At 34.0% G+C, this 13,121-nt stretch overlaps 1 long non-coding RNA gene across 1 annotated transcript in view; it reads left to right on the forward strand.

Moving 5' to 3' along the window:
* The window catches only part of LOC129533933 (uncharacterized), a 43,930-nt gene that overhangs the window by 11,654 nt on the left and 19,155 nt on the right, over nucleotides 1–13,121 (forward strand). Inside the window, exons 2-3 of the long non-coding RNA XR_008680351.2 lie at nucleotides 6,906–7,022; nucleotides 7,410–7,486. This is a non-coding gene — a long non-coding RNA (uncharacterized lncRNA). The remainder of the gene's footprint in view (nucleotides 1–6,905; nucleotides 7,023–7,409; nucleotides 7,487–13,121) is intronic.

Genomic DNA, 13,121 nt, shown 5'->3' on the forward strand with positions numbered 1-13,121 from the left:
GGCATACTTCTCTGATATTTACTAGCTACTGTCTATTATCTTGAATCAGCTTAATGGTTTATTTTCGAGGAGACAAGGGCAAATTTTGCTGCTCTATATTCCCATAGTATTGTGGTCTTCTCTTTATTAAAAACTCATTGGGCTAAAAATTCTTTGTGATTCCCATTTATTTACTTGCTAGATTCTAAATTCCATGAGGACTGGAAATGCAACACTTTTATTTACCTGTGTATCTCAAACTTTGTATTCTTCCTGTGAGACAGTCATGTATTTATAAAAATGAATGAAATTTTTGTGTCTATAGACTGCATTACCAATACCTCTTGCACTATGAAATTTTCTTTAATTTCGAAAAATCCAAACATTATTTTTTTCTCGTTTATATAGTTTGAAATTCTTTTCTGGCAATAATGTTTCACTTATATAAAAAGACCTATTAAAATATATTTAATACTAAGGGGAGGGATAAAATAACTATGCATTTTTGGTCGAAAGCACAGTTGTGTCTGATACTGTAATTATGCTGTCTAATTTAACTTTTCATAAATGCCCAGAATATCATTCATGATTTAAATACCAACTGCCAAAATTTACAGCTATCAAGTGGAAGACTCAGTTTTGTGCTATGCCACATTTTCTCTTCTTTCCTTTTTGTGACGGTCTTCCAAATTGTGGAGAAAGAAAACATTTCTATTTGTGATTGCTTCTGCTAGTTATTTCTGCAAAACAAACTACTCAAATTCAGTGGCATGATGCAGTAACCATTTTGTCATCATATATTCTGGGGTCAGGGGGTTGAAAATGCAAAGTGGGGTGACATTTCTGTGGTCTACAGTACTTGGGGCCTCTGAGAAGTCCTCGATGTCTAGGAATGAATTAAACGTTGGACAATGAAATCTTCTGAAAGCCTCTTCATTTACATGTTTGGCTTCTGCATTGGTATGACTTAAAGGCTGGGCTCAAAATAATCTCTTAACCAGAGTGTCTGAATATTGCTTCTTCATGTAACTTGAGCTTCCTCACAGCATGGAATCATACAGGTAGTTTGCCTGAGTGTTTCAGTTAATGGGTCAATGTATTGCCTTTAATAATCTTGCCTCAGAAGTCACATAGAATTACTTTAATGCTCAGTTGGTTTAAGCAATCACAGCCTGTCTCACAGGGGAAGAAACATGATGTCTACCCTTTGATGTGAGGACATTCAAAGTATTCGTGGCTATATTTTAAAAATGCCACAGTTATCTTCTTTTTAAAGAGATACCATATCTTTATTATCAGCAATAGAATCAGGATTTGAAAATAGTTCTTATGCTACATATGCATTTTTGTTATCATTCTTGTTATAATCTTTTACAGGAAGGGTGAAAGGGTAAGGGTTATGTTTCATTCTTTCTCAAATTTTGTGCTCTATAAGTATTTTTATTTTTTGTCCATAATAGATTGTGGTACAAAGGTGACTCAAAACTAGAGTGTAGAAACATAAAAAAATATGTTTTCATATCCAAGCTGTTGATAAGATATTCAAATATAAAAAAGGTTTTGAATTTGTTTTAAAAATTAAGTCTTCTAATTTTTCAAAAAGAACGAAGATAATTGTCCACTAATTGCCCATTAAATCTCCTCCTTAGTTCTACTTCCACAAAAGATATTACCATCTATGATTAATTTGGATTTCAGAGGAAGAAAATATAGTCTGAGGAAAATGGATTGTGGAGCAATCTCAATGCTAACTGCTATAAAATAGCTTATTACTTGAAAAATGAGGATATTGTATGAATTTTCACTAGTCAATTGGTAGCAAAAACAAAATTTAAGTGATTGTAAATATGTCATATTTTAAACTATCTTGTAAAGATGTTATGTACAGAGATATTATATGTTACTAGCATCTGGATTCAGAAAAATATCTAACTGGAACCAGGTTTAAGTTGGGTAATTGTAGTGTGTCTAATAATTTTAATACAAGGTAAAAACATTTTCTGTTGAAAATCAGTTTTAATATTAAGTTAGGTTTTATTTATATTTTGAAAATTTAAGGACTCTTGAATATTCTTAAGTAAATTGCAATTTAATGCAATTGTAGTTATACTCAGCAGTATAGTGACACTTGATTCAAGCCATTATAAAGGAAACATAATCCCATACTGATGATCTTCACATTTCTTTGGGTTAAAGATCAGTTTATTTCATTGAGATTACAGTTCAGGAGAAGGGTTATTGACTACATGTATCTATAGTATTGTCTAAGCAACAGGAGTTTAGTTTGCATGTTTAGTATTTTTGAGAGCACATCAATGTAATGAAATGTATTTAAAATTGTGCCCATATATACATAATTATATATATTTATATATATATTTTTTACAACAGTGTTTTTCCTTGGAGATGATTCAATCAAATTGCAGCAGAGACACTTGTAATTAGTTATTAGAAGTACAATCTAGGATTGTTTTCCTGAACGTTTGTGACTAGCAATGATCTCTTACAGACGTGGGGGTCTGGACACTTGGACCTTAAATTGGAAATGGTTAAAACAGTGTTATCCAAAGAATGACAATGGTTTGTTTGCCAAGTCTTTTTGTTTTGTTTGGTTTGGTTCTTTTGAGACGGAATCTTGCTCTGTCACCCAGACTTGAGTGCAGTGGCGTGATCTCGGCTAACCGTAACCTCCGCCTCCCGGGTTCAAGCAATTATCCCACCTCAGCTCCCTGAGTAGCTGGCATTACAGGCAACCGCCATCATGCCCAGCTAATTTTGTATTTTTAGTAGAGATGGTGTTTCACTATGTTGGTCAGGCTAGTCTTGAACTCCTGACCTCAATGAATCCATCTGCGTCAGCCTCCCAAAGTGCTGGGATTACAGGCGTGTGCCACTGCGCCCAGCTGCCAAGTCTTTTTGTGTTAGTATTGCTGTTGAATATATCTGGTGTTTTCATTCAAGAAAACACTTAAAAGCCATTTTAGGGGCCGGGCGCAGTGGCTCACGCCTGTAATCCCAGCAGTTTGGGAGGCCGAGGCGGGCGGATCACCAGGTCAGGAGATCAAGACCATCCTGGCTAACACGGTGAAACTCTGTCCCTACTAAAAATACAAAAAATTAGCCTGGCATAGTGGTGGGCGCCTGTTGTCCCAGCTACTCGGGAGGCTGAGTCAGGAGAATGGCATGAACCCGGGAGGCAGAGCTTGCAGTCCAGCCTGGGCGACAGAGCCAGACTCCGTCTCAAAAAAATAAAAACAAAAGCCATTTTAGGATAAAAGAACCTTTCTCAGAACTATCACTGTACACATCTTCCTGTTTCACTGATCCCTCTTCTCTCCTTTAGTTTTAACCTTTTGTGATAGCTCTTTATGCATCTTCTTCTGAGGTCATTGAAGATGTGTTCTGTCTTACTGGTTTCTGTTACCACTAAGTACTTCTTATTTCTAAACAGGTGGTTTGATTTTATGACCACTCAGACAACTCTAAGAAAGATGCAAGCATGTGCTGCTTTTCCCTACTCTACACTCATAAACTTCAAACAATTCCCTCTTCTGTCTGCATCTTCCGATAAGGATATAGACTTAGAACTTTTAAAATCGATGGCTAACCACTCTTTACTGCAAGAGTGGTATACTATATTGGACCATGATTATGGGCAAGATCACCTAAACAGAATGGATAACTTTACACTGTGTGTAAGTACTCACTAGGCACTCTCCTAGTAGTGTCTCTACTTGATAGATAAAAGTAATAGAAGAAAAATGAGCAACTTCATTCTCATGATTTCTAATATGTCATCATAAATATGAGGTCCTTCATTTCTGTTAAGTAGAAAACCAATGATGATACTGCTTACAGAAAACCATCTGTCCATCTTCATCAGTATCAACAAACTTCCAGGCAATTTGCATTGGCAGAAGCTGTTATTTGTCTTTGCTAATGTTTAACAATAAAATTCTCAATGACATACTTGATACTCTGGAAAGATAGTATTTTTATTCTTCACAGGGTAGAACATGCATTACAAATTCTGTAATTAGTAAAATACGTGCAATGAAATGGTTTCAATTTCCTGTATGAATAGTTTTTATGATGGTTAATCTAAAATATTTATATTTCAATTAGTGTTTTACTTAATACTTTATTACTTCCTTTTAATCAATCAAAAAGGAGGTATTACCTGTCCAAAGGAAGCTTAGCTATGTATTATGCATTGGAGACTACATTAAGGAATTCACTAGGCAATGAGTTCTAGGTGTTAAAAGGGGCATTAATTTAAAAAAGAATATTAAAGATGCGAAATTTTTAAAGCCTCAAAGACATGTGAATAAAAGGTTTAAAGAAGAAAATACTGTGTTGATTGAACAATATTTATTTTTTCCCAAATTACTAAGCTTTCAAATCAGGGACTAATCATGAAAGACCACATGACTTATTTTTAAATTAAAAACGATACTGAAATAAATTTTTCTGGTTGAAGAGAGTTTTATTCTAAAAAGAAAAAATGTCTATGAAGCAAAAAAAAAAAGAAAACATATGCTCTTTTCTTACGTTTGCTCAAGCAGAATTTACCTCTGCAACTCGTATAATCGGTGCTATAATTATGTACAGATATATTTTGATACTTCAAAGAATATATAAAATTCCCTAAATGAAAATTATTTTAGATTAAACATATTAATGATCAAGACAGCTTTTTTTGTTTATAAGCAAATTAGATTATATTGCTTATGAAAGTTTTTTATATTTTTATTCCATGGATCATGCAAAAAATCATGTTAGACAATGAAAGGATATCGTGTTTTCTCCTTTTTGCTTTATTACCATTTTTTTTCTGTGCTTAGTTCTGCCTTTGCTGTATAGTGTGGAAATATAAAAAATTACAAGAATTGCTCAGATGTCTTTTTCAAGCCTCCAGGTTGCCAATATATTCACTTCATCACTCTTATCTGATTCACACACATTCCTCTATGATCCTACAGAGCAGTTATATTTGTTATAAAATCTAACAGACCACCCAACTGTGGTTTGCAACATCAAACCGTCATGCTTCTTGTACACAGTATATTAGAAAATTGGGTTTTTACATATCAGAGTAGAAATATATTTCACACATATTTGAGGCATACTGTTATATTCCTAAGGAAATAATATTTTATTTCATTGAAGCCACATGATTTTTACTATGATGTAGTTACTCACTGACCACCAAGTCTACAGACAGCCTCTACCAGAATCAAGATACACATAGGTAAATTATTTTGAATATCTTTTGAAATCTGGGGTGCTCAATTTGATCCATGCAGGTTACCTTAATTAGCATACATCTATTGGTCATTGGCATACTTTTTAAAATGAGATATAAAATTATACAAATATCTGTAAGTTCTCTAAGGCATCTTTTCCTAGCAGCATTTTACAACGGATAAAGGAGGTTGCCAGTAGATAGACAAAACAAAAAATAGAAACATTTCTTAAGCACTTTTTTTTACATGTCATAACATGAATCTACTATCTTTTTTATTTTTACTTTTGTATTCTGAAAAAATGTTAAAATTCGTTATTACCACTGTGTCTCTGTTCTTTCCTAATAATGTCCTTTTCCTCTATTGTCAGCATTTTAAAAAACATTCTTGATCTCTAACACCTTTCTAGAAAATTCTGACAAATTAAGTGGCAGCTAGAGCAAGAGGAGATTTAAAGAATTACTGTTGATAATGAAAATAATGAAGTACATATTTGGCATGGGCATGTTGCATGTTGACAATATATCATTGCATAAATGTTTGAAATATTTTTCCTTTATGAAGTAATTGTCATGAAGATCGAAACTATTGAATATATTTGCTGTATAACTTTGTATAAAATAGATTTATATTGCTTTGAGCTGAACAGATATTTGCACTGAAATTGTCCTTGTCCATGTTATTTTAATGTTGTCTACTGTCATTGGCAAAAATGTATCTAATACCTTATCTCTTTCCTCTTCTCTTTCCCCAAATCACATACAACTGAAAGATGCTAGATGTTAAGAGTTCTGGTAAAGTAGTCTTCTAAAATCCTTTTTCATTTGTCTAGAGGAAAAAAAGTACCAAAATTCAGGACAGATTTTTCTTCAAGGTATCAAGAGTAGACCATATAGATTTTTTCAAGTAAGTTTCTAAAGCTATATTTTAGAAATCAAAAAAGAAATATTTGCATTAAAACCATTATTCCCTTAAATTTTTGGAGGATTCTGTTTGACTTTGGCATGAGTAAAGTCCATTCTCTTATTTGCAGTGCTATTAGATTTGAGGAGTTTTAGCAGAGATCCTGGAACAACTGCTGCCTATCAGGGTGTGAAATCAATGACATGGATTCCTGTAGAAACTATTTACTTTGCTATATCTCCTCAATATATGTATATACAAACAAGATCTTTGACGCTGGCTTGAAATCCACAGCAAGAGGTACACCAGGAAGCATCAAAAACTATTAAGTATATACAAAAATAGTTGAATGCATACCTCAGTTAGCAATGTTAACAGAGTTTGTGTCCCACAACCATTAGATTTTGCTACTCACAATTATCAGACCAAATTAATATGAATACAACATCTCCACTCAAGGACAGTATCATTGCAAATATCTGCTCATTTCAAAGCAATATAAATATGTTTTATACAAAATGGCACATAGTAAATGTATTTGATAGCTTAAATCTTGATGCCAATTACTTCATAAAGGAGCAAATATTGTCAAATATTTATGTAATGATGTATCATCAACATGCAGCTTGTGTTCCTTTAACATAGTAAATGCTTTCTTCTGAGAGAGAAGGGGCCTTGATTCTTCTATTTACTCATTCTTGCTGGAAAATTTTGCAAATATAGGAAGAAGAATGAATCTAGTAATTTTCTTTCTTTTTTTTTTTTTTTTTGACGGAGTTTTGCTCTTCTTGCCCAGCCTGGAGTGAAATGGCACGATATTGGCTCACTGCAACCTCTGCCTCCTGGGTTCAAGCGATTTTCCTGCCTCAGCCTGCCGAGTAGCTGGGATTATAGGTATGCGCCACCACTCCCGACTAATTTTGTATTTCTAGTGGAGACGGGGTTTCTCCATGTTGGTCAGGCTAGTCTCAAGCTCCGGACCCCAGGTGATCCGCCAGCCTCGGCGTCCCAAAGTCCTGGGATTACAGGCGGGAGCCACTGCGCCCGGCCGAACCTAATAATTTTTTAGAACCTCTTTCGTGCAAGCCAGACATTGTCCTAAGCATTTTAGAGACACTATTTCATGTATGTGTTTGAAAAAGTTATCCCTATGAAAGCTAATGTTTCTGAACTGTGAAAGATAGCTTATTTGCTCCTTTAAATTCATGTGCCACTTTTTCCCATTACCTTCTTTAACATGCATTATGTCTTCTGGGTCCTCTGACTTCTAAATGGCCTCAGCTCATGGTGAACCCTTAACAGGAGCTGCGAAGGATGAAGAGTTAGACCAGCATACTAATTCATCTTGCTTCTTCCCTGTAAGTAGCTACATCTTTAACCACTGATTCAAACGAAACATAGACCATACAGGATGTTTTACTTCTGATTTTGAGTAATGCACCTTCTCCTTCAGATGTGCTTGTGGTAAGGAAATGGCTGCTAGGAAGTGACAGGTTACTTCGCTATCCTTTGTGGTATCTCTACCCAAACCCTAATCCATCCACTTGTAAATTAACCCTTCAGGAATTATACTGGTCTCCGTGTTCTATGTGTACTGCTTATGAACTGACATCTGTGTAAACTATTGAGAATTCGAGAAGCTTAACTCAAACATTGAACATCTTACGGAAATAGAGGGTGTGTCTCCACATTTCTATGAATAATAAGAGTGTTGATTTTTACTCTGTTGATTTTTAGCTTCTGTAAAGGTAATTTTTATTTTTTTATACTTATTTTTATGTATCACATGACTATTGCTCCCAGGTAATGTGGACTAAAAGGGCTTTCTTAGTTTACACACACTCATGCACACACACACACAGATATGTATGCACACACGTGAGACATTTGCAATTGTAAAACCTACTATGGAGTGAAAAGGAAACGGCATAGGCAAAATGCCATGGCTTACCTACAACTACAATTTGGATATTAGATATTTATTTTTTGTTCTTCATAGAACTGCTTTGACTGCTCAGGCTTTTAGGGGTTCCAAATGAATTTTAGAATAGTTTTTTTTCTAGTTCTGTGAAAAATGGTATTCATAGTTTCGTAGGGATAGCATTGAATCTATAGATTGCTTTGGACAGTATGGTCATTTTAACAGTATTGATTCTCCCAATTCATGAGCATGGAATAATTTTGCATTTGTGTCATCTATGAGTTCTTTTACCAGTGCTTGATAGTTTTCTTCTTAGAGGTCTTTTGCCTCCTTGGTTAGATGTATGTCTAGGTATTTTAATTTTTGTAAATATTTTAAATGAGATTATGTTCTTGTTTTCAATCTTAGCTTGAACGTTATTGGGGTACACAAATGTGACTGATTTTTGTACATTGGTTTTGCATCCTGAAGCTTTCCTGAAATAATTTATCAGTTCAGGAGCCTTTTGTTGTCTTTAGGTGTGGAATAATATCAGGTGAAGAGACAGAGTTTGACTTCTTTTTCTATTTGGATGCCCTTTTTTTTTTCTCTTGCTGATTCCTCTGGCTAGCACTTTCAGAACTATGTTGAATAGGAGTGGTGAGAGTGGCCATCCATATTTTGTTCCAGCTCTTAAGGGAATGCTTCCAGTTTTTGCCTGTTCAGTATGATGTCAGCCATGGGTTTGTCATAGATGGCTGTTATTAGGGAGCATGTTCCTTTAATATCTAGTGTCTTGAGAATTTTTATCATGAACAGATGTTGGATTTTATTGAAATATTTTTCTGCATCTCTTGAGATGGTCATATTTTTTTTTTGCTTTAAATTCTGTTTATGTGGTAAATCACATTTATTAAATCCTACGTGTTGAACCAACCTTGTATCCCAGGAATGAAGCCTGCTTGATCTTGGTGAATTAACTGATGTGCTTATTGAATTTGGTTTCCTAGTAATTTGTTGAAGATTTTTGTATCTCTATTAATCAGAGATACTGGCCTGTAGTTTTCTTTCTTGTTGCGTCTTTGCCAGGCATTGATAATAGGGTGATGCTGGCTTTGTAAAATGACTTGTGGGGGAGTCCTGTCTTCTTAATTTTTTGAAATAGTTTCAGTAGAATTTGTAACAACTCTTCTACATACATCTGGTAGAATTTGGCTGTGAATCCAGTTGGTCCAGAGTTGTTTTGATTAGTAGGGTTTTTTTAAATCATTGATTCAATTTCAGAACTCAGTATTGGTCTGTTCAGTGTTTCAATCTCTTTCCCATTCAATCTTGGAAGATTGCATGTTCTCAGGAATTTATTTCTTCTAGATTTTCTAGTTTGTGTGCATAGAGGTGCTTATAACAGTCTCTGAGGATCTTTTGTATTTCTGTGTGATTGGTTGTAATGTCACTTCTCATTTCTGTTTGTGCATAGTTAGACTTTCCCTCTGTTCTGTTAATCTAGCTAGTGGTCTAACAATCCTGTTTATATTTTCAAAAAATAAACTTTTGGTTTTGTTAATTCTTTGTATGGGTTTTGGGGTCTCCATTTCATTCAGCTCCACAATGATTTTAGTTACTACTTCTCTTCTGCTAGCTTTGGAGTTAGCTTGTTATTCGTTTTCTAGTTCCTCTAGATGTGATGTTAGATCATTAGTTTGCAATCTTCCTAAATTTTTGAGGTAGGTGTTTAGCTATAAACTTTCATCTTCACACTGCTTTCACCATATCCCAGAAATTTTTAATATGTTTTGTCTCTCTTCACTTATTTCAAAGAATATTTTTCACTTCTGCCTATATTTTGTTGTTTGCCTGAAAGTTATTCAGGAGCAAGTTGTTTAATTTCCTTTCAATTTTATGATTTTAAGATATCTTCTTGGCATTGATTTATATTTTTTCCTCTGTGTTCCAAGAATGTGGTTGGTATGACTTCTATATTTTTTTAATTTATTGAGACTTGCTTTATGGCTGAGCATGTGATCCATCTTGAAATATATTCTATATACAGATGAGAAAAATGTGTATTTTGTCGTTGATGAATGGAAAATTCTGTAGATGTCTATTAGGTCCAGCTGACCAAATGTCAAGCTTAAGTCCAGAATTTCTTTGTTAGTTTTCTGCCTTGATGATTTGTCTAATACTTGTTGGTGAGTTGTTGAAGTTCCCCACAATTACTGTGTGGGCTGTCTAGGGCTCCTTGTAGATCTAAAAGTATGTGTTTTATGAATATGGGTGCTCCAGTATTGGGTGCAAATATAATTAAGATAGCTTAGTCTTCCTGTTGAATTGAACCCTTTATCATTACATAATGCCTTTCTTTGCTCTTTTTTACTGTTACTGGTTTGAAGTCTGTTTTTTCTGATGTAGAAATAGTGACTCCTGCACTTTTATATTTTCCATGTGTGTGGTAGATCTTTCTCCAACCCTTTACCCCATAAGCCATAATGGTTTATGGATGCCATTACATGTGAGATGGGTCTCTTGAAGACATCAGATAGATGGGTCTTGGTTTTTATTTGTTTTAATGTTGATCATATTTTAGAAAGGTATTGAGAAAAGTTGTCTTTCTGATAAATGCCATACTTTAGTAAGTAACAACTTGAGATTCACATCACAGAATTTGCCTTAGAGGTTGAGCAATAATAGCCTTTTTTTGACTAGGCTTGCAGCTTCTCTAAAATTTCAGAATCTGACCGGGCGTGATGACTCACGCCTGTAATCCCAGCATTTTGGGAGGCCGAGGCAGGTGGATCACGAGGTCAGGAGATCGAGACCATCCTGGCTAACACGGTGAAACCCCGTCTCTACTAAAAACACACAAAACAATTAGCCAGACATGGTGGTAGGCGCCTGCAGTCCCAGCTACTCAGGAGGCTGGGGCAGGAGAATGGTGTGAACCTGGGAGGTGGAGCTTGCAGTGAGCCAAGACTGCACCACTGCATTCAAGCCTGGGCAAACAGAGCGAGACTCCGTCTCAAAAAAAAATCATCTCTCAAAAAAGTTTTATATGCAACTTTTTAAAATAAATGTTTTACTAATATAAAGATGCATAGCATATAACGCACAAGTAATAAAATATTAGTTCCCTTTTCAGGGGGAGTTTTTGTTAATTTTTGCCAAACTCTTAAATCCATAGATAACTGACTGCAGTTAGCAAATAAGTAGAGTTTCAATATGAATATTGGTTACTATTTTTATATACATTAGTGGTAAGATAAAAGTAAAATTAAAACCTTTACTTGTTCACCAATGATGCACTCTTCTGAGAATCATAATTTTTTAATACAAGGATAATATGTCCGTGTATGTTGGGGCGGTTCACAATGTAATGGTTACAGACATAATTTAAAAAATAATTTGCATTATTAACATACTTCTATTCATTCTTTATTTTTACTTTTATTAATTACTTTTGTTCTACACAATCAACAAAATATTAAATTGAACCCTGATATGTGGTGTTAATTTTCATGCTGTAAGTACTCTCTTCATGACTGAATTACAAGCTACAATCTGAGGCCATTAATAGGAAGTTGGAGAGATGCACATTAGCTTGCCCTTATATAGTGTTGCCATGATACAAACATCATCTATGTAAATATTTTTGGTAGCATAAATCACAGCAAAATATAGCGAAATACTTAGGAAGTGATGAATTTAAGTAATTTATTTTCCTTATTTTTAATATAATTTAATTATAAATTAAAATGTTTATTTTTAATAATTTCTGTGTCTAAAAATGACCTCAAAATATTTCTAAGAATTTAATAGTTGGATCTCATAAGTTGATATGAGATAGCTCTCAAACACAATTGTGTATAACTAAAAAGTCTAGAATTATAGCTAGTTTTAGTCAGGAAATAAAATGATGTGGTCAGAATTTTAATTCTCTCATCTAGGGAATAGCTAAGATTTAATTTTACATCTAGATTGGGTCACATGTTCATATCTGGACAAATTAATTACAACCATCCAGTTAGAATACACTAGTCAGAACTGGGTCATGGACAACTTCTAGAATTTGCAGATTTATCAGGTTCACCTAAACCTCATTGATTCAAACTTAAAAACATTATTCCATCAAAGAAAATTGGTGAAAAGAACTGCTAAACCTTTATTGCATACTCTTTCCAAAAATATACACCTACAGTATAAAATACTAACTAATAATGAGAATATGTTTATTGAAAATTTAGTATATTTCAAACACTGCTAAAAACTTTTACATATTATCTCATTAGATCAAATAAGACAACTTTATCATTAATATTATTTATCTTCATTTTAAATATGAGTAAGTCTCTAGTCATGTCTTTCTATTTAAGATCATGTATGGAAAGTATTAGGATGGTGCAAAAGCAATTGTGGTTTTGCCACTAAAAGCAATGGCAGATGACTTTTAGTTTGTAATAGTAGATTGTAATCTGTGTTAAAATCTGTATTCTAATCTTGACTCCAAAACTTACACTTTACATATAGAATGCAACACACTTAGTGAACCCCACATTCTCATCATTAAAAGTCCATTCACTTTTGTTCATGGCCCTTTTGATCATAGCGTCATAGAATATTTTAGCTGCACAACAAAGCTACCCATTGCCTAGAACATGAAAATAAGTGAGAGGTGCTGTCAATCTAGGATAAAAACAGTAGAACATGGTTCTAATGTATGAAGAATGTCTTCTTTAGGAGATCAATAAATAGTAAGTTTATTAGACAAAAACGTGATTGACTAAGTTTGAATAATGAAAAAAGAAAGAGAAGACTAGAGTGGCAAGTAATAAGCTGAAGCTGGGGACACATGAAAAATTAATAGAAAAAAACTTACTGAAAGAAAAAGTTGCAAATGCCTTTATTTTTGTTTATTTTAGGTCTATATGGCTTGAATAAGCTTTTCTTCCCAAATCCATATATTCCAGGTAGATACAGTAAACTTCATTAGATTTGCTTCCAGTAGTTTGTAGTCATTGTTTAATTGGGGATTTTTCTGCTACTCCAAATATCATATGGAATCCCAGTCATCTCTTAGTGTCTCTTTTAAAAATGATTTT

The sequence above is a fragment of the Gorilla gorilla genome, chromosome 4 (genome assembly GCF_029281585.2).
Source record: "Gorilla gorilla gorilla isolate KB3781 chromosome 4, NHGRI_mGorGor1-v2.1_pri, whole genome shotgun sequence".
Taxonomy (NCBI): domain Eukaryota; kingdom Metazoa; phylum Chordata; class Mammalia; order Primates; family Hominidae; genus Gorilla; species Gorilla gorilla.